The following is a 23,587-nucleotide window of genomic DNA, read 5'->3' on the forward strand; positions in this document are numbered from 1 at the left end:
ATGGCAAAATAAGCAGGTGTCCCGAGTACAAAAGTTCTAGTCCATATCAAGGGAAATTGGGCGATAGGTGGGTACAGCCCTGGCTGATGGAGTACAAAGGAGCTATAAAGCCCTTTGTACTCCATCAGCAGTGACACAAGCCCTAGAAGATTCACATGGATAACATGAAATGCAGATACATGGAGCCACACGAGAAGGAAGAACAGTAAGGAATCTCTTCTCAGCCTTTGGTTCATCAAACTGCTACTATGAATATTATAGCTATTACTTGTCCGCAGTGCTTTTTTTGTAAAAGAAAAAGGTGCCGGAACTCACATATGTCATACAACCCGCCTTGCCTACCCTACAAGGTTCCATCCAAAAAAGGTGCCGGAACTCCGTTCTGAGTGTTCTATGAGAAAAAAAGCCCTGCTTGTCCGTAAAAGAGCCAGTCATAGCCTGCCTGTGCTCTTCTTGAACCACACGAAGCAGGCTTATTCCCAAGGGGGAAAGGATGCCTTTAAACACATGGCTCTTTCACTCATCCCAATGGCAGGGATGTGTAAAACAGCCCTGAGCCAAGGGAGAGCAAAGCTTGCATTGTCCTGAGTCCCGCCAAGATGGGGGAGGGCTTTGCAGGTCATTACTCATTTATTTGCACAGCAAGCTTCTTCCTCGACCTATTCAGGCAGCTATTACTAGCTAGTGAAAAGTCACAAAGCCCCATCATTAGTGGAATCAATCATGCCAGGGCCCAGGGAAAACCCTCCTGCAGCCTCTCATTTACTCAGCTAAAGAGCTCAGAGCTTGTTGTCTGCAGCTGACTCAGCTCCCGTGTCTCTAGCTCAGCCTCTTTTCAACAGACCTCCCCTTTTCCTCCTTATACTGTTTATTGGGAGATACACTATGTGGGTTTTGTGCCTCCTCCCCACCCCCACCCCCAGATTTTGCCTGCTGAGCATTCTTTAGTTCTTTAACATATTGCCATAGAGACATCACTATTTTGAATGATTGCTTCCTTTCCTCCATTTCTTTCCATTTTTCTCAACAAAGTTCTTGTGCTGACTTTTGCTTTAGCTGCTTTGTCTCCCCCCCCCTTTTCATCCAGTGGATATTTTATTAGCCAGCTTTTGGTGAGTTAACCCTAACTGTACCTTATTAAAAAAAAGTTCTGGGAATGACAGTGAGAATTAATTAAAAAATTATCATGAAGACACAACTGGACAAAGAAGAGCTGTTGGGGCGAGGGGAGTAAGGGTGAAACCTGAGAAATTAGTTGGGAATCACTGTTTTTCCCCCCTGCTAATAGCTATTAATTGATTAAAAACTACTTTACCCTTTGAAGTACAAGACCCACAATCACAAAATGTAGATGTTTGAATCCTTGAAAGATTGGATTTCTGTAGTAAAAAAATGTAGGATTGAATAAGATCAGATAAAAAGGCCTGGACTAGACTAGACTAGACTAGACTATAGAATAGAATAGAAATAAGAATAAGAATCTGGAAGGGACCTCGGAGGTCTTCTAGTACAGCCCCCTGCTCAAGCAGGAGAACCTATACCATCTCAGACAAGTGACTGTCTAGCCTCTTTTTAAAAATCTCCAGTGATGGAGCGCCCACGATTTCTGGGGGCAAGCTATACCACTGGTTAATTGTCCTCACTGTCAGGAAGTTTCTCCTTAATTCTAGGTTGCTTCTCTCTCTGATCAGTTTCTAACCGTTGTTTCTCATCCTTCCCTCTGGCGCTTTGGTGAATAACGTGACCTCTTCTTCTTTGTGGTAGCCCCTCAAATACTGGAATACTGCTATCATGTCTCCCCTATTTCTTCTTTTCTTTAGACTAGCCAAACCCAAGTCCTGCAGCTGTTCTTCATATGTTTTAGTCTCCAGGCCTGGTTAAGTGATTGTCCACTAGGACTCCAAGGTCCCTCCCACAGTTACTGTTTTTAAGTCAGGTCTTGCCCAATCTGTACTTGTACCTTTGATTTTTCCTGCCTAAATGTAAAACTTTACTTGAAACTCATTTTGTTGGGTAGGGCCCATTGTTCAAGTTTGTCAAGATCTGTTTGGATTCTTAGTTGGTCTTCTGGGGTGTTGGCTACTCCTGCCAGTTTGGTGTCATCTGCAAATTTGTTGAGTTCCCCTTCAATTCCCTCATCTACTGTAAGTCATATTTGTAGATTCGTAGGGCAGGAATCAAAATGGTTGTTTCAAGGGCAACTTGAAAATCAATTAAACTAAAAGTGTTCTATAGAGAGGACATCCTCTCTTCTGCCACTGTCATAGGAAATGGATCTGGATGCATATGAATAGTCTCTGAAATGCTTGCCAGCAGCATTAACAGAAGTGGTTAAATCTGTATGGAAAAATAGCAACTGGAGGCAAATGTGATAAAGCAGTTTCATCTGAGTAACACAATTTTTTTATCAACAAAGGTGGATACATAATCAGAATTACAGCGTTCCTGCATGCTTTTTACTAGGCTAACATAATATATGGAGCAGACCTTTGCTGAAAGATGGACTAAACACAGACTTTCAAGCCATCTTTTTTTTATGTGGCTTTTTTCTCAAAAGTAGTCATATGATTACTTGTAGAACTGCATTACTAGTGGAACAGAAACAAGTGTTTCTGCCTGTCCCACTAGATTCAACAGGTCCAATTAATTATGCAGTGCCATCTGGCTGAACCCAGAAAGTATGCACTGGAAAACTATTTCCCTAAGATTATCAGGGGCTTTGACTGTACTAGCATTTTGTGAATTTTTGAAGATTCCTGAAGAATCCTTGAATGTTCCCTTGGGCAGGAGATCTGCAAGTTAGATAAGCCTGTTGTTCTGATTTTGTGCTTGTTAAAGTTTGAGCTGGGTTTGCCTTGAGCTGGATTTCCTTGGACACCATTACTCCATTCTGAACTTTGGAGTTTTAATCTTATCAACACTACCCAGAGACATAATTATAAGAAGCTATATGAACTGATTAAATGAATAATATGAAAATGTTTTTGCATTTCTCCATATGACACAAAGGGGGAGAATAAAATCTTTATTTTGCAGTGTTGGAGATTGATTTTTTTTAAAAAAAATATTTGATACCACACAATTTTATATGAATCACCAGGACCAGATGGATTACACCCCAAGGTTCTCAAGGAACTGGCAGACGTGATCTCAGAACCACTGAACTATATTTTTCAAAGATCCTGGAGCACTGGTGAACTACCAGAGGACTGGAAAAGAGCTGATGTAGTTCCCATCTTCAAAAAAGGGGAAAAAATAGATCCAGGAAACTACAGACCTATCAGCCTGACCTCAATACCTGGGAAGATTCTGGAAAAGATAATCAAACAACAAATGAGCGAACACCTTGATGCAAACAAAGTCATCACTAAAAGTCAACATGGGTTTGTCAAAAACAGATCATGCCAGACAAATCTTATTACATTCTTTGACCAAGTGACAAAACTAGTGGACCAGAGGAATGCTGTAGATATAATTTACTTGGACTTCAGTAAGGCATTTGATAAAGTAGATCACAACCTACTACTTGATAAGATAGAAAAATGTGGGTTAGATAGCATTACCACCAGATGGATTCGTAGCTGGCTGACAGGCCGTACTCAGCGTGTGGTCTTCAATGGAACCGCATCTACATGGAAGGAAGTGTGTTGTGGGGTGCCCCAGGGCTCTGTTCTGGGCCCAGTGCTCTTCAATATCTTCATTAATGATTTGGATGAGGGGATAGATGGGGAACTCATCAAATTTGCAGACAACACCAAGCTGGCAGGAATAGCCAATACTCCAGAAGATAGGCTTAAGATACAGAAGGATCTGGACAGACTTGAACACTGGGCACTATCTAACAAAATGAAATTCAATAGTGAAAAAAGTAAGGTTCTACATTTAGGCAGGAAAAATCAAATGCATAGGTATAGTATAGGTGGTACCTTGCCCAATAGTAGTAACTGTGAGAGGGATCTCGGAGTCTTAGTAGACAATCACTTCAATATGAGCCAGCAGTGTGCTGCAGCTGCCAAAAAAGCCAACACAGTGCTAGGCTGCATTAACAGAGGGATAGAATCAAGATCAAGTAAGTACTAATACCACTTTACAATGCTTTGGTAAGGCCACACCTGGAATACTGCATCCAGTTTTGGTCACCACGATGTAAAAAAGATGTCGAGACTCTAGAAAGGGTACAGAGAAGAGCAACCAAGATGATTAGGGGGCTGGAGGCTAAAACATATAGGGAACGGTTGCTGGAATTGGGTATGTGTAGTCTAATGAAGAGAAGGGTGAGGGGTGACATGATAGCAGTGTTCCAATATCTCAGGGGCTACCACAAAGAAGAGGGAGTCAAGCTATTCTCCAAAGCACCTGAAAGCAGGACAAGAAGCAACGGATGGAAACTAGTCAAGGAGAGAAGCAACCTAGAACTAAGTAGAAACTTCCTGACAGTTAGAACAATTAACCAGTGGAACAACCTTCCTCCAGAGGTGGTGAATGCTCCAACACTGGAGGTTTTTAAGAAGAGACTGGACAGCCATTTGCCTGAAATGGTATAAGGTTTCCTGCCTGAGCAGGGGGTTGGACTAGATGACCTCCAAGGTCCCTTCCAGCTTTATTATTATTATTATTATTATTATTATTATTATTATTATTATTATTATTATTATTATTATTATTATTATTATTATTATTATTATTATTATTATTATTGTTCACTAGGAAGCATTATTGAGATACTTAATGATTAGCCAAGTTATATATCTTCCAGCAAAAGTGAGACTTGTATTTACAAGTTGATAACGAGAGTATTGGTTCCTTTAGTTTTATCATAGGTATCTTAATTAGCTTTATTTCAGAAAAATAACAAAATAATGGATTCTAAATAAAAAAGCAGTAGAGGAATATTCATACACAAGACAGACCAGATTATTTCCAAAAAAAAAACCAAAAACAAATTGAAGGGAGGAATCAACATTATCCCCCTTTCTCTTTTCCCTTAAATTCTCTTTTATTATCACTATCCTTACTAGGTTCTGTTTCCTGTTAGACTCCTTATGTACAGATGCTAGAACACTGGCTTGGATGAGGAATTCAGATGGATGAATATTTCAGTATTCACTTCTGCCAACAAAGAGCCATCTGTGAAACCTGTTCAAATGCCTGAGAAAAAAACATGGAAGCTTCTTAGCTATATCAGAATCAGTTGGAGACACAAGCATATTAGAATCTTAAAGGCCACTGAGTTGAACTTTGCTCAATGTGAAAATCCAGTTTAAGTATACTTAACAGATAGCTGTCTACTACCCTTGAACATATCCAGTATAGGTGTTGGGAATCACCCAACCTGGCAGGAAGGAGGGAACAAGCACATAGATAGCCTGAAGTCACTGTAACTGCAAAAGAGCTAGCACTGACCACATTAAGTTCCTTGGATCAGGCTGCCAGACTGGGGAGATTTCTGTGTTATAGGCAGAACATAATAAAGTAGTCAGCTTGAATTCTGCTCATACAGCTTTGGTTGTTCATGCCTGACAGAAGGAGACCCCTCCACGACTAACCGGGGTGGATAATAACCAATGGTTTTTTAAAAAAACAAATCATATTTTTTATTTAAATCAAATTTATTTTAATAAAATGTTTTTGGAGTAAAAATCTATCTAAATATAGTTTTCTATTTAAGATACATTAATGATTTAGTTCATTCAGCATGAAATATATGTAGCATGAGGCTGTACGTTCTGCAATATTTACACGTTTGGTAAACTCATTCAATGAATCCAAGCTCTGCAAGCTGAGATAATATGCACTGCGTTGATGCATTCACACGGTTTTACAGTAACCATGAGATAAATTATAAAAACAAAGTTAGGAATATTCCTTTATCCCATTGTTTTGCAAATCTATGTACACTGCAAACTGTATGATTGTTTGAAGAGAAATGCATCTGTACCAGGCTCTAAGTGTTTTAATTAAATAAAAGAATTTGAGTAGTTCTCCAACTATGTGTGATTAACCTATTAACCTAAAATCGGTTCTGATATCGCTGTTTTACTAACCTGACAGCTTATTATTATAAATAGGAAACCTTCATTTTGTTTGCAAATAATAATATTAAAAATTCTAACTACTGCAAGAATGAGTCCTTACATTTAAGGAACACCTGTCATTTCAGATCCATCATGGCAGCGCCTGTTAGCAGGCATCCACTCACCTGCTGCCCACCACGTCCCTCACCTTGTTGTGTCACTGCTGCATCACTAGCCGTCCCATTAAAGTGAATGGGACTGTCGGTGAATCAACTGCGGGTCAGAGGAGGAGCCGCTGCGGCACAGAGATGACAGTTGCTCTTTAAAAATTACAATTTAAATTTAGTTGATTTAAATCAAGCCTTTTTACTAGTGATTTAAATCATGATTTAAATCGATGTGATTTAAATCAAATCCACCCTGTGACTAACTGTTTCCATGACATTTACTGTTATTTCCTATTCAAGAATTCTTAATTTTGTGAATGGCACAATATTTTCCCTTTCCCACTGACTGGAAACATAATGTTTTAATACAAGTAAATAGTAAGAGCAGCCATTGTCCATTGCTTTAGCCAAGGAAACCATGCTACAAAATAAAGGTGTCCTGGTTTTCTTGATCCTGCAGATTCTTCCATTAGAAACCTGATTCCTGTTCCATCTGACTAAAAAAAAATAGTTTTCTTAAACAGACTAACTTTTAGTTTCATTTTTACTCCTAGCAACTTCTGATTTTTAAAAAATTTTCTAAAGGCCCTGTGGAAAAATTAAAATAGTGAGTCACTGTAGTGCAATGCATTGTTGGAAAATGCAGTCCCCACCTAGAAAAGGACAAAGGCAAGCAGAGGAACTAGAGAGGGAGAGCCACCCCCCAAAGTTTTCCTTTTGATAAATGGTTGATTTGTTATTAGTCATAACAATCATGGCATCCAATACATCTTCATGGCATCCACAATCCAAACTGAACCTATCTTTGGAGTAAAGGAATAGAAGCTGTCAGTGCTTTTTTTCTAAAAAAAAAAAAGGTGCCAGAACTCAGAGATGCTGTCACTGGGAGCGATGCTGGTGTCTTGCTACGGCGTCGCTGCCCGTCCTTTGCACCCCCGCCCCTGCGACTCGGAGCCACATGCCACGGGGATTCCCTTCCCAACAGCCACCGTGGGGATTTCCCTCCCTGTGCTGAGCCCCCACCCGGAGCTGCTCTGAACCCCGACCCAGAGCTGTGTTCCTTGTGGCAGTGGTCTCCAGTGCCAACCAGCCTCTTTCCAACCACATCCAGAAAAATTTGTAACAAACATTGGAATTCTCAAGGCCATGTTTGGTATTTCCCAACAATCTGTTACTGGAAGGAAAAAACAATCCCTGCTGCGTTACTGATCCCAGAGAAGCATTTGCATGTATGCAGGTATCCTTAGGGTGACATAGTTATGGATGAGAAATATTGGTTGCAAAGTTGGCATTTCTGGATGTAATACAGATATTTTGGACTTATTTTTTTTCTTGCATGTTTGATATTTTTAAAAAGGTATATGCTACTGACTACACTTATGCACATATGTAACATCTTTTGCTAAGATACATGACCACTGCTTGTCCAGAATGTGAAAAGTGAAAGATTGTGACTAAACAAAATTTTAATGTACAGATAATACCACCAGAAATTATTTTAGCCTTTTAAATAAATGTTGTTATTGATGTTAAGCTCACCATGGAAAACATCATATATTGTTATGTATATACTAGGTTAATTATTTAAAGACTGAAGTGCAACATGACTAGATTCTAAATAATATATTTTTCAAAACACACAACAGTCCAAACAGTAAAAGTAAAGTCCAAATTAAGAATATATCATTCTTAAGAATTGTTTAATTTAAAGTGGTTTAGTTGTAATAGATGGTTATAGATTCAAAATAGTTTTCAAGAGTGTACAAAAGATACTATTTTTTTCTAGCATCAGCTAAATTAGACATATTACATTGAGAAAAATGTTTCTCATTTCTTTCCTGTTACCTTTATTGATTTCATTGCAGAGATGTTAACATAGGAAATAGATTATTTTGTTATCTAATTTTACCTTCCAAAAGACAGAAGCAGATGAAAAATGTGAGGTTCTTTCCTGTTGGCTTTTTTGAATTAGCTGTTTTAGATTCTAAAAGTTTAGTTCCTAAAGTAACCTTGTAAATAATTTTAATGTCCTCCTCTCGTGCAGGGTAGGCAACTTTGGCTCTTTTATGACTCAAGGACTTCAACTCCCAAAATTCCTGAGCCAGCGTGGCTCAGCTTGGAAAGCTCTCTCTTTCCCCTCAGTGTGGCTGGCTCAGGATTTCTGGGAGTTGAAGTCCACAAGTCATAAAAAAGGGCCAAGATTGCTTACTCCTAAAGCCAATAGAGGGAGCTTTTTTATGCAACAAAAAAAGGTGCCGGAACGCCGTTCTGAGTGTTCTATGAGAAAAAAAGCCCTGGAGGCTGTAAAATAAAGTGGAAACAGCAATACATTTACAAGTTATTTACAGTTTAAAGTGTAGATGAAGCCCTCGTGTTGATGCATAGATAATTGCTACTCAGCAATGTTAAGAGCCAAGATTATTTTCTCAGAAAAGCAGGTCTGGCTAAAAAGCCCTGTCTTGCCCCCAAAGCAAAGCCTGTCCATAGGCACTGTTGTCCTCCAGCATAGATATTGAAAAGCCAATATCATTTTTACTCTTCCTAGTCTTCCTTTCCCATAGTTGCCCTTCCTCTGTAACTGTGTGCAGTTTTCTGGTTTCTGAAACACTCTACAAGATTATGTTATAAGAACAGTAATGAAAATCAATAAGGTGTTAAGATTACTATGCTTTAGTATTTATTCAATATGTGGGTTTCTATAAAATTTCATTTGAAGTTCAATATGTATATAGGAATTACAAATTAAAATACAATGCACTGGATCATACTAGGTCATTTCAGGCACCCAAGTTCAATATTTAACAAATGCAGGCAAGTATAACTGCTTAAAACAACTTCCAGATAAGTTGAAAGTTCAACTTCCAGAATAACACAACCATGGTCATTTAATTGCAATATACCTACAGAGTGCCAGGTTAGGGAACATTATTCTGATGTTCAGACTTGATATAAGACAACTTAGTAAGGATCTAGTTCTATTACCCACTAACAAGAACAGGAATATAATTGTTTAAGGGCACAGAGGTGGTAGAAAAATGCAGTTTTGCATATAGATGGATGTTAAACAGCTAGTAATTGAAAATACTAGTTGAGAGATGCATATGGTAGTGTCAAACTATATTGAAAGTAATCTTTTTCAACCCTACACCTCTGTTGACTGGCAATTATTATAATTTGTGGAAAGGACATGGAGGAGACATTTTGTTTGTTCTTGGCTTTATTGTTTTAGCTGATTTTAATGGCAAAAATCTACTAACAGTGTCATGAAGCAGACTGGCTTTGCTTGAGATGATCATCAGATTAGTTTGCTAGACATATTTCACACATAGGTCCACCTCTTGCCCTTTAGCTATAACTTTTCTAGCAATGAGTCACATGCACTACACCAGGGGTAGGCAACTTTGGCTCTTTTATGACTCGTGGACTTCAACTCCCAGAATTCCTTGGCCAGCATGCCTGGCTCAGGAATTCTGGGAGTTGAAGTCCATGAGTCATAAAAGAGCCAAGGTTGCCTACCCCTGCACTACACTATAAGGTTTGGCAGCTGCTAAAGATCTGCTAACTTACTTTCATGGCACTTTTGTCTAGCCTAAATTAAGTTTTTAAAAAAAGATTCGGGGAACATGATTTCCCAGAATATATATTTTTTCTTCTTCATCCTCCTTCCTATTTCCCAACAATGAAAAATATAGTATTTTTAATTTGAGTTATTGCTAAATAATGTGTCACTAATTGGAGTCAAGCGTCATGCTATTTCATTAATGGAAATCCTACAATTCAAAGGAGTTCTTGTATATTGTATTGTGTTTTTGTCTTTAATACAGCGTTTGAGTTGCTGTACACTTCTGATTTTTTTCCAGTAATGCAGAGTTTTATGTAAATACATTGTATGAAATTAATTACCATCAGATGTGGAAATATAGGTGGTTTTAAAATGTTTTATCATGGAAGATAAAGTTATCTATCGTTTCCAGTCTTGATAGTTTTTTACTACTTATTGAATCAAAGGTAGAATATATCTTAAATACTAGTGGCTGGAGAGCAGTAGTAAAACAGGTTATTACCCTTTTTTTTCTTTTAGTTCAATCAAGGATGATTCTCAGAGACTGCCTGGACAAGGCCCTATGCTTTTCTTGGCAAGGTTTTTGAGAAGTGGCTTATTTATTTATAAAATGTATTGGCTGCCCATCTTACCATAGGGTAACTCTGGTAACTTACAGATAATGAAAATCTAAAACATAAAAAGTTAAAAATAAACATTTAAACCAAAGACACATGAGGTGGAGTGGGGGATCTGTTATTACTCAATCAACCACCTTCATTGCGCTGTTCCCCCACTGGGTCCCCAAGCTGACTGGCAAAGCCATGTTAGGCCCTAATGAAAAGATAGGTGGGTTGGGGCCAACCTGACATCGGGGTGGGGCAAGATGTTTCAGAGGGCAGGAACAACAGCTAAGAAGGCCCTCCTCCTGGACCCCACCAGGTGAAATAATCAGGCTTGCCATTGCCTCCTTTCAAGGGCTGAGAAAAAATTAATCGGCCCAGCAGCCTTTGTGTCTAAAGTGGGACTAGAGCTTACAATCTCCTGGTTTCTAGCATGATACCTTAACTATGACACCAAACTGGCTCTCACTACTCTTGTATCCTGATTGTAAACTATCTATGTATATCTAGTTCAATGTGACAAGAGTACTGCAGGGGTTCCCAACCGGGGGTGTTCTTACCCCCCCCCCCGAGGGTGCGAGACGATATTCCATGTGGTACAAAAACTTGGGTTTTCAAAATTATAGTGTATTCGTTGCCGTTATTTTGAACTTTTGTAAAGGGTGCGAGAATATATCAGAAGCGTTCTAGGGTGTGGGGAATAGAAAAGGTTGGGAGCCCTTGGAGTACCAGTTGAGGTGGGCTATTCTAATGTGAATGCATAATACTGATCAATGCCAAACACAGAACAAAGTCTTGGAATGATCCTGGGAAACATGTATGGAACATTCTGTTTGAGCACAAAGGGCAGGTGGAAACATGAGCTTTTATGAAAGCATTAGTATATCGTGCTTTTTCAGGAAATAAAGCAAGTTTAAACTGTGGCAATCTTTTTCTGATAATTCCATTTCGAAATCATAGATATTCCAAATTAGTGGGAAAAGACTATATTTTAGAAGCAATCTTTATTTAGATATATCTTTTTGATATAATCTAGGCACTTTAATTTTTTTTTATTTAAAAAGTTTTACAATACATTTTATTTTAAACAAACAAAACACAACCCCACCCCACCCCCTTCCCACTCCCCAACCCTCCCCAACCCTTCCATCCCTTCCCCCTCCCCCCTCCCCAACTTCCCAGAGCTAAGTACAGGGTATAAGAATACAAACAATCATAATCTACCTTATGCAAACAATCATAAACTATTAAAACTATCGCACTTTAACTCATATAAATTAACTCCAAACAGTATAAATATCACATCAATAATTATTCAAATGCTGGATAATACTTTTTAGTCCCATATTTACTCCACAGTATCTCTCTGTTGCAAATAGTCTTTCAGGTACACTAAAGTCTTTGCCATATCCTCCAAGTTGAGAACTTTTACAGTCCATTCTTCTATAATCGACAGTTCTTCCTTCTTCCAATATTGCCCTACTAAAAGTCTTACTGCCGTAGTTAAATTCAACATCCGCTTGATATCCATAACAGTAGTGTCAATAAAAATACCCAATAAGAACAATTACAGACAAAACAAATTTACATCAATCATTAAAAAAACCAATTTTCTAATCTTCTTTCCACCTGGTCTTTAATTTTCCATACTAAAACCAAATTTATAAAATCTTTCCTTCTCTTAAGATATTATACAGCTTCAAGTACCATACATTACTTTCCAAACTTAAAGTTTTCTTATATATAATCACATCATTTTTATATTTTCTATTACATGTTTCATTATTGCCCATAAAAATAGCTTACAAGTTAACTTTCATCTATACTTTTTCCCAAACTCGCAACAGAGCATGTCTTAAAATATATACCTTAAACACATTATCCACCTTCTTCTCACACAATAGATATACATACCAACCAAATAGCAAATCATGAACTTCAAAATTTCAGTAAGCACTACTACAATTCTTCCCAATTAAGTTTTCATAATTATCTTAAAATTAAAACAACATAAAATATTACAAAACATAATTATTTTATATAACTCTACCTTTGAGGGTGAAAAATATATCCCCAAATATTTAACCCTTTTAACAATTTCAATTCCCGTTTACTCTTCTAAAACCACCTTTTATGATCCTTATTACATTATTATCTCCTTCAGTTCTACAACTAAATCTTCAGGCTCGTCTCATTCGTCTAGAAGCAGCACGCCTCCTCCAATTTCTGGCCTCCTCCTGTGACACTGAAATTTGATCCACTCCTGTAACTTTCTCATCTGTCTGCATTGTGTCTTCAGCACCTTGTAGATTCTCTCTGTGTCGTTGAGACTCTCCCTCACCTTTCTTCTTTGTAGATTCCAAAAGTGGTATGGGGGCTGCTTTTAAAACATTACTATAAAAATCACGTGCCTGAATCACCGTAGTAAGACGATGCCTCATACCTTCATAGGTCACCACCATACCCACTGGTATCTCCCATCTGAACTTGATATCACGTCGTCTTAATTCTTATGTTAAAAAAGCAAATTCTTTCCTTCTAGTTAAAATTCTTGAAGGGATCTCTTTTAAAATCAAGACTTCTTGCTCAGCAATCGTAAATTCAGTATTGTAGGAGGCTTGAATAACCTCATTTCTAATCGCTCTCTTTGTAAAATAAACCACCACTAGGCACTTTAATTTTTAACTTAATATCAATGTTTATTAATTCATTAATATATATCCCTAGAATGAGGAGGATGAGTTAAAGAATTAAATCACTTATTGTAAATATTGCAGATTATTAGCATATTTTGACTCTTCCGCCCTCTTGATGAGATTGGGGTCTAATTTTTCCCTTATTTCTTCCAGATCCAAATAGATAAGATGCTTTCAATGATCTGAAATATACTGAGGTATATTTCTTATATGGTTATACTATAAATTATAGTAGTGATCTAACTTTATAAAACCTTATTCTTAAGAAGTAAAAAAAATCAAAGTGCTGAGATTAGCTTGTAAATAAAATAATAATATAAAAAGGACAAGAGTAGAATATTAAACACATGTGGTTTTGTTCAAGTAAGTGGGAAAGTCTGATCTAAAAGCTGACTGGCAGAACTTCCATTTATATAGACTAGATATAATTGAAATTATGTGCAACTTAGATGGATGTACTGATGGGACAAATAATCAAAATATGTAAATTGATGCTTAGTTATTATAAGACAAAATGCACAGTATGACAAAATACACAGTATTCTCCTTCTCAATCTTCATGATACCCTTTAAACATCCCTTTGTAGAACTGAAGTAGATTTGAATTTTAAACATTAAAGAGATAGCTGTTCTAATCTAAACTGTTCTTCTGCCAAAATTTGAATTATGTTTAAGGATAAATTGGTATCCTTAATAGAAAATAGAATATTGCTAAAACTACTACTTCTTTGTATTCTTCTTTGTAGACTTTTTTTAACTAGCAGTACTCCTCCCGTTTTAATACTGTATACAGTGATAGATCAGTTAAATTACTATTAATATCTAAAGGTTTTTGCCTGCAGAATTGGTGTCTATAATTGTTTTCTTGTTTATAAAAAATATTTATAAAAAGTATATTGGGCAAGTGCCAACTTGAAAGTAACACAGCTTTCTTTCATTCTGTGTTTATTTCATTAAAAGTTTTTTTTAAAACTGCTGTAGTCAATACTTACTTAGCTTTCCATATTCTGATAACTTTTTAAATAGTGCAGAAGAAGGAATACCCAGTATAGCAGGAATGGAAAATATGTATGTTCTTTAGGGCTATATCAGGCACCTGGCTGACTGAATCCATAAATACTGCCGTACATCCTCCTTCTTTCACCCAAATATAATCATTTGTGTATCCATGTACACTGAAATAAAAATGTGGAGAACTTAACAAAGTTATCAATTCCTTATCAAACTAGATTACTGTACTTTTTTCGCCAGTCAATAGCTGTCAAAGACTTCCCATTCATCATAGATCATTTACTTATTTTTTCACATTTTTGAACTGCCCATAGGCTTTGTTCAAAAGGAAAATAAAAGAGATTGGAAAAAAATCACCACAAAAGGCTGCAAGAGGGGCGGTGAGGGAGGAAGACAGAGGCAGGGGACGAAAAGAATGAGAGAGACAAGAGAAGCTGGGATAGGAGTTTCTTGCAGCCTTCCATGAGGCTGGGGATGACAACTGGGGTGTGTGTGTGTGCGATCAGTGGCAGGTTCAGGGAGATGCTAACTCCAGAAGCCTTACACCATCACCGTTCACCTGCTGCGCCTCCCCAACTCCTGAAGCCGCGCCGGGCTTGCTCTTCCTCCCTCCTTTCATTTCATTGAAGCTGGATGAGTTGTGAGCTAAGCTGTCTCTGCGAAGCCCCCTAGAGGTGCCCCTTCCTCCCTTTCTGGTCACTCCCAACATACTCTTGCCTGTCTGCCCCCCTCTTGACACCTTTTTATAATTCAGGGCCCATCCCCCTCTGCTTGATCTTTCAGGACTATGCTCTGGGGCCACCCAATTGGTCGGAAAATGCAGCCCCTTTAAAAAAAATTTGTGGAGCAGCTGCAGCACTTTTCAAAAAATTCTTGCATTTTATGCAGCCTCTGCAATCATCCCGCCCATCTTCAATCACAATCCTACCCTGCAGCACCATTGTTTCTACTGCCACCCCACTGGATGGGGGCTATTTGTCCCTTGTAGCCAAAGGCCTGGCTGAATGGACAGGGTGGAGGGCCAGGGGCCCATTGGTGGAGGAAGAAAGTTGGCTGTGAATGGGCTGAGGTGGGTGGCTGGAGGTCAAGTTGGCGTGGCCAATGATGGGAGCCTAAAGGTCCTAGACCTGTGATAGATCTAGTTCCTTATTACTCCTATACTTTAAAAAAAAACCCACATTTGTGTTAACATTTAAACTGTCCAGCCAGTACATAATTCATAAGTTCTAATCTAAACTGACATCATTTATGGCTTCATATACTAAGATGGAATTGGATGAAGGAATCTGTGATGATTCCAGCAAGGACAATAGAAAAGTAAAGAGACAATACTTTAGCTTCCAAGAAAAAGTTGATGAAGTGGGTAGTTTCAGAATTGACAGGTTAAGGGGCATTCCAAGGATCACCATGTTGTTGTTGTTGTTAGTTGCGAAGTCGTGTCCGACCCATCGCGACCCTATGGACAATGTTCCTCCAGGCTTTCCTGTCCTCTACCATCTTCTGGAGTCCATTTAAGCTCACGCCTACTGCTTCAGTGACTTCATCCAGCCACCTCATTCTCTTTCGTACCCTTCTTCTATTGCCCTCAATCTTTCCCAGCATTAGGCTCTTCTCCAGTGAGTCCTTCCTCCTCATTAGGTGGCCAAAGTATTTGAGTTTTAGCTTCAGGATCTGGCCTTCTAAAGAGCAGTCAGGGTTGATCTCCTCTAGGACTGACCGGTTTGATCGCCTTGCAGTCCAAGGGACTCGCAGGAGTCTTCTCCAGCACCAGAGTTCAAAGGCCTCAATTCTTTTGCGCTCAGCCTTTCTTATGGTCCAACTTTCACTGCCATACATTGCAACTGGGAAGACCATAGCCTTGACTATACACACTTTTGTTGACAGGGTGATGTCTCTGCTTTTTAGTGTGCTGTCTAGATTTGCCATGGCTTTCCTCCCGAGGAGCAAGCGTCTTTTAATTTCTTGACTACAGTCCCCATCTGCAGTGATCTTGGAGCCCAGGAAAATAAAATCTGTCACTACCTCCATTTCTTCCCCATCTATTTGCCAGGAATTGAGAGGGCCGGATGCCATGATCTTGGTTTTCTTAATGTTTAGTTTCAACCCAACTTTTGCACTCTCCTTCTTCACTCGCAACAAGAGACTCTTCAGTTCCTCTTCACTTTCTGCCATTAGAGTGGTATCATCTGCATATCTTAGGTTGTTGATATTTCTTCCAGCAATCTTAATTCCAACTTTTGACTCCTCTAGCCCTGCCTTTCTCATGATGTGCTCTGCATATAAGTTAAATAGGCAAGGCGACAGTATACAGCCTTGCCGGACACCTTTCCCAATTTGGAACCAATCAGTGGTTCCGTGTCCAGTTCTCACTGTTGCTTCTTGGCCCGCATATAGGTTTCTCAAGAGACAAATAAGATGTTCTGGTACTCCCATCTCTTTAAGAACTTGCCACAGTTTGTTATGATCCACACAATCAAAGGCTTTAGCATAGTCAATGAAGCAGAAGTAGATGTTTTTCTGGAACTCTCTAGCTTTCTCCATGATCCAGCGTATGTTGGCTATTTGATCTCTAGTTCCTCTGCCTCTTCGAAATCCTGCCTGTACTTCTGGTAGTTCTCGATCCACATACTGCTGGAGTCTAGCTTGTAGGATTTTAAGCATAACTTTACTAGCATGAGAAATGAGTGCAATGGTGCGATAGTTTGAACATTCTTTGGCACTGCCTTTCTTTGGAATTGGAATGTAAACTGATCTTTTCCAATCCTGTGGCCACTGTTGAGTTTTCCAAATTTGCTGGCAAATTGAGTGTAGCACTTTTACTGCATCGTCTTTTAAGATTTTGAATAGCTCAGCTGGAATACTGTCACCTCCACTAGCTTTGTTGTTGCTCAGCTTTTCTAAGGCCCACTTCACTTCACATTCTAGGATGTCTGGCTCGAGGTCAGTGACCACCTCATTGTGATTATCAGGGACGTTAAGCTCATTCTTGTATAGTTCTTCTGTGTAATTTTGCCATCTCTTCTTAATCTCTTCTGCCTCTGTTAGGTCCCTGCCATTTTGGTCCTTTATCATGCCCATTTTTGCATTGAACGTTCCCTTCATCTCTCCAATTTTCTTGAAAAGATCTCTGGTCCTCCCTATTCTATTGTTTTCTTCTATTTCTTTGCACTGTTCATTTAAGAAGGCATTCTTATCTCTTCTAGCTATTCTCTGGAATTCTGCATTCAATCGGGCGTATCTTTCTTTTTCTCCCTTGCCTTTTGCTTCCCTCCTTTCCTCAGCTATTTGCAAAGCTTCCTCAGACAGCCATTTTGCTTTCTTGCATTTCTTTTTCTTTGGGATGGTTTTGGTTGCTACCTCTTGTACAATGTTGCGAACCTCTGTCCATAGTTCTTCAGGCACCCTGTCTATCAGATCTAATTCCTTAAATCTATTTGTCACCTCTACTGTATATTCAACAGGGATATGATTTAATTCATACCAGACTGGCCTGGTGCTTTTCCCTACTTTCTTCAGTTTAAGCCTAAACTTTGCAACAAGAAGCTCATGGTCTGAGCCACAGTCAGCTCCTGGTCTTGTTTTTACTGACTGTATAGAGCTTCTCCATCTTTGGCTGCAGAGCATATAGTCAATCTGATTTCTGTGTTGACCGTCTGGTGATGTCCATGTGTAGAGCCGTCTCTTGGGTTGTTGGAAAAGAGTGTTTGCTATGACCATCGTATTCTCTTGACAAAATTCTATCAGCCTGTGCCCTGCTTCATTTTGTACTCCAAGGCCAAACTTGCCTGTTATTCTGGTTATCTTTTGGCTTCCTACTTTAGCATTCCAATCCCCCATGATGATAAGGACATCATTTTTTGGTGTTAGTTCTATAAGGTGCTGTAGGGCTTCATAGAACCGGTCAATTTCATCTTCTTCAGAACCGGTGGTTGGGGCATAGACTTGGACTACTGTGATATTGAATGGTTTGCCTTGGATTTGAACTGAGATCATTCTGTCATTTTGAGGATTGTATCCCAGTATTGCTTTTCCTATTCTTTTATTGACTATGAAGGCTACTCCATTTCTTCTGAGGGATTCTTGCCCGCAGTAGTATACCTGATGGTCATCTGAATTAAATTCACCCATTCCTGTCCATTTTAGTTCGCTGATACCTAAGATGTCGATGTTCAGTCTTGTCATCTCTTGTTTGACCACGTCCAGCTTGCCTTGATTCATGGATCTTACATTCCAGGTTCCTATGGAGAAAAAATCTTTACAGCATCGGACTTTCCTTTCACCACCAGACATATCCACAGCTGAGCGTCATTTCGGCTTTGGCCCAGTCGCTTCATTCTTTCTGGCGCTACTAGTACTAGCCCTCTGCTCTTCCCCTGTAGCATATTGGACGCCTTCCGACCTGAGGGGCTCATCTTCCAGCGTCATATCGTTTTGCCTTTTGGTACTGTCCATAGGGTTTTCATGGCAAAGATACTGGAGTGGGTTGCCATTTCCTTCTCCAGTGGATCACGTTTTGTCAGAACTCTCTGCTATGACCTGTCCGTCTTGGGTGGCCCTGCACGGCATAGCTCATAGCTTCATTGAATTACGCAAGCCCCTTCGCCACGACAAGGCAGTAATCCATGAAGGGGAAGGATCACCATAAACGTTAACATTTCAGTGTAGAGTAAATTATCCAGATGATTACCAAAAAGTAATCAAGGCATAAGTTAATCAATTACGTTTCTAAAGAGAACAGAACATTGTATAACCTTTTAAATGAAGGAACAGACAATTATTATTATTTATTATTATTTATTAAATTTTTATACCACCCTTCTCCCGAAGGACTCAGGGCGGTGTACAGGGCAATAAATATCAAAATGTAAATCCAAAAGTTAAAAAAGAGTTAAAAAGAATTAAATAATTATGCCCAATATGATACAATAATAAAAGTGTGTTAAAACTAAATCCAACCCCAAACCCATCAGGCCAGGCCAGATTGATCAAATAAATAAGTTTTTAAATCGCGCCGGAAGGAGCGAAGGTCGGGGGTCATCCGGAGCTCAACCGGCAAGCGGTTCCACAGGTCTGGCGCGCCCACAGAGAACGCCCTCCCCCTGGGGGCCACCAATCGACATTCTCTGATCGGAGGCACCCTGAGGAGGCCCACTCTGTGGGAGCGCACTGGACGGAGGGAAGTTGATGCCAGCAGCACACTTTTGCATGAGCATTTTTTAGACAAGTCCAGAAATTGTCTATTCTACACTAATGTATATGGTATCTTGAACTGAAGAAAGCTATAGCAGGAGAGCAAAATAAATTGTAAATATTTTGGACAAATATTGTAACCATCACCTTATATCAGGTGTCTTCAAACTTGGCCCTTTTATGACTTGTGGACTTCAACTCCCAGAATTCCTCAGCCAACATGCCTAGCTGAGGAATTCTGAGAGTTGAAGTCCACAAGTCATAAAAGGGCCAAATTTGAAGACTCCTGCCTTATATGTTCCATAAAAGTCATGCTTAGACATTGTACTTGGGGCAATGTTAACATAGGCTTTTATTGATGCAAGAAAAAATGAAAAGAGCAATTTACACATTTTTAATTACTTGATTAAAAGGACTAAAGAGAAAATATTCTGTTTATTTGCTAGATTTATATGTCTCCCTACTCAATAATGGAGGGGGGGGGACTTAAATTTTGCAGGCATTCTAGTAATGATGTTGATAATGGTGATGATCATGATGATGACGATGTATTATGCTTGTCTTTCCATAGTAGGAAATCTGCAACAAAAATAACATAGTTAAAAGAGATGATAAAAACAGAGGCACCTAAACTAACAAGAGCAGGTAACATAGGAACATGTAATCAAAGTCTTGTCTGAACAAAGTATTTTCCAGTGTCAGAAAATGCGGGATGGGAAAAGACAGGCCCCCTTAGGAAGAAAGATCTGTGGCAGCTCTTCTGACCCGATTAAGATGCCAAAATTCAGGAGGGGTCTGGCAGCACCTTTTCTGACTAAAATGTTAAAATTTATTAAAAGGCATAAGCATTTGTGAGCTGCAGTCATTTCATAGAGAGTGATATAACTGATATTTTTGTTAGTCAGAAAAGGTGCTGTCAACCTCCTTATTTTTTTGACATTGTAGACTAACAATGCTTAAGATGCCAAGGAAAGCTTCGCCTACAAGCCATAACAACTCGTGTAATCTATCATATAAACTTGTTCAAAAGTATTCAGCATTTTAAAGAAGATGTCCTGCAAAAGCAGCAGAAAGCTCTCGTTTCTTTTCTCCATGATTGTAAAAGATTATTTTTGAAATAAATTTATTCTGTTGACATATCATTTTTCATTTAAATTATTTGATTTCTGTTTCAAATACTAAATCCTGTAATCATTTAAACAGTATGGCAGCTTGGGAATGAGTGATTTTTGTTCAGGGAAAAAATGAAATTTCAGCTTCTTCCATGCGGTGGAGGTTCACAACCATAAAGCCCAACCTAATCTTTTAACAATTGGTGCTCACCTTCAGGCTGATCAAGAACAAAAAAAAACAAAACCTTATGGTCACAAAGCATTCCAGTAGCAACATTAATGTTATTTTCCTTCATTTGGCCTCCCAGTTTGACCTGCTAAATATATCTCAATCTAGGTGCTAGAGCAATTCTTTAACTGGTTCCTGTCACAGAGCAGATTTACAGTACTCCCTGATAGTGAGACTTTTTTAATGTATATTTTAATACATCCTATTCACCCACCATGCAGCATGGTTATGGGAACTAATTAGTTCATGTTTATACAGCACTTGGAAGCTGTAATGCCCTATTAGGTTCCAGTCTGTGCCTGATGCATGAGGAGAGCCCCCATTAATGTTAATGGAGGTTATAGATGCTTCTGAAGCAGTGAATATGTGTGCTAAGAATAATTATGCTTATTAGTACATTTCATAATGTTACTTGATCAGCCTTTTGTAATTTAACTTAATTGTTTGCATTTAACTCTAACTTACCAAATTAAACTTCTGGTTTATTCTGAATTCTCTAATGTACAAGATACAACCTGCCTGATAAACATAGTGTGAAGAAATAATATCTTCCCCACTACCCATTTCTTGGTGCTTTCTTTGTGTAACTTTTCCACAATCTCCTTTGTCCATGTTATGCAAGTGACAGGATACCTTTCTGGCTATGAATGCAGGCAGGCAACACCTAGTCCAAATCATATTTGATTACCGTTAATTACAGTGCTGTCATATAGAAGGGGAGAACAAGACAGCTGGCTTTGTCAAATCACAATGAAATAGCCTACTGTCTGTCTGCTGACTTAATAGCTTTAATTGCCAGTGAATAATCTAGATTTGGTGGATGTGTTTGAACATATCAGCAGGCACCAAATATTTCAATTAAGAACAGGCTGTGTAACTCCTTTTTTTGTGGCAGGAACAACTGAGAAGTAATTTTGAAGCTCATAAAAGAAAGCCCATGAACCAGGCAGAGTCTTGTTACATTACTTTGTTAAGCTATATGGAATGGGTGAAGAGTCTGTTCATATTAAGCAAATGTGCCTTCTTTCAGATCTCTTGGCAAGTCCTATCTCTAGCATAATGCTGTTTTAAAACAGCGTAAAGTAGACACTGGAGAACAAGAAAACAGTACATGTAGAAAAAATGAATTTGGAAGGGATGCACTTCAGAATTCACTGACATAGTTCCTATTATATTTGTCCTAGGGCATAAACATTTGTCTAAAAGTATTCATAAGAGATGCCTATTAATACCCATAACTTCAGGAAGCTTTTTCTATACTATAGTATTGATTAACTGGGGGGGATGGGGCAGGGCTGAGGGCTATGTTTTGTCTTTGAATGAAATGCTGGAGGCTGCATTCCAAAATGTAGGCAGGGAAGGAACATGAAATAGGTGGGGACTGAACCAAAACTTAATTTGATTGAACTTTGATTAAACTTTAATTAAGTAATTACATTTAATAGGATTATGCATGCTTGGAAAATGATTCAGAAGAATGGCTTCAGACCATTTGTGAACATAGTACCTCATTGCTATTCATTAAAACAACCCATCCTTTTTCAGGCTATTCATTCCAGTTAATGTGTCCCTTAAAGCAGCCACACCTTTTCTGAAGTTCATGGAGATGCCTGAAAAAGGAGGGGCTGCTTTAATGAAAATAGGATGGTGCTTTCCTTGCATAAGTTCCAAAGCTTTTCTTCTGAATCATTTTTGAAATGTGCAGTACTGTGATATTCTTGTGTGTTTAATATCTCTACCTTGTGTTAAATTAACATTCATAATTCAATTTGTATAGGTTCATTAATGTGGTATAAGATCAGGTCTAAATGTTATTCATGTGTAAACTGTAAGAATCAGAAGTATAAAAGCAGGAATTCTACTTTCAAAATTGTTATTTATTTATATTTTGTTTATTTATTATACTTACCTACATGCCAAATACTTTTGTGATTTTATTTATGAGAAATTATACCTGCAAGATGATTTTATGTGTAACCTTTTAGTGATACATGGCTGCATTTTTAAAAACAAATTATTAATGGTCTAAATTATACCTTTCCAGATCAAAGTTTAACTAAAGAATAAATGGACAGCTTTCATATTGGGGAGCTCTCTGGCCTTTACCAGTGGTGAAAAATACTGTTTTTCTTTTAATTGTTATATTTGATTTAAAAATGCTAAAACATTAAGTAAATATGAACTAGCCAACCTAAGCAGTGAATTAAAATGAAAACAGTGTGGTTTCCCTGGGGAATTATGAAATATGCAGAGAATGCCTATTTCCAAGCAAACAGACTTAACTCAGAAATGGTGGGTGTTGATTCAAAGATACCATGTGCAATCAAGCTGCCTTTATGAATTCCCCATTCTGCATCCAGTTTTCATAATAGCCTTGCTTAGAAAACAAATCTTATCAATATATTATTTTTATTTTTAAAATATTTAATTTAATTAAAATATTAAGTATGGGTGTATAACAAAGAGAAAAGCAAAGGTTTAACAAAAAGTACTCTTGACAACTCCTGTATAAGTATTTCAATTTTTAAAATTCCCTCTTACTTTTTCTGCTGCGCTTTTCATTCTTTTATCCAGAAACTTTCTTCACACAGTTAATATTCAGTTATGGAAAAAACTATTGCCGTTTCAGCAGTGAATAGTCTTTGCTGACTACTGTGGCAAAGACCCAAGAACTGATGAACAGGATGGGAGATCACCTGTCCTCCAGATAGTCGCTCCTAGAGATTGCAGGACAACAGCTTTCTTTGGCCCAAAGGTGCTTTTTCATGAGGCAAATAAATGGACTTTCTTTTTTCTCTTTGAAGATGTTTCGCTTCTCATCCAAGAAGCTTCTTCAGCTCTTACTGGATGGTGGGGAATAGAAGAATCTCCATAGACAGCTTTATTTGGGTTTGTTTATTTATTTATTTTAATTCCATTTATATCCCGCCCTTCTCCGAAGACTCAGGGCGGCTTACAAGCTTAGCAGTTTGAACATTGGATGACAAAGGAATTAGCTATCTTG

General features: G+C 38.4%; 1 protein-coding gene across 2 annotated transcripts in view; it reads left to right on the forward strand.

The window, feature by feature from the left end:
* The window catches only part of MAML3 (mastermind like transcriptional coactivator 3), a 354,956-nt gene that overhangs the window by 165,186 nt on the left and 166,183 nt on the right, over positions 1 to 23,587 (forward strand). The window lies entirely within an intron of this gene.

The sequence above is a fragment of the Vipera berus genome (genome assembly GCF_964194415.1).
Source record: "Vipera berus genome assembly, chromosome: 7".
NCBI classification, from domain to species: domain Eukaryota; kingdom Metazoa; phylum Chordata; class Lepidosauria; order Squamata; family Viperidae; genus Vipera; species Vipera berus.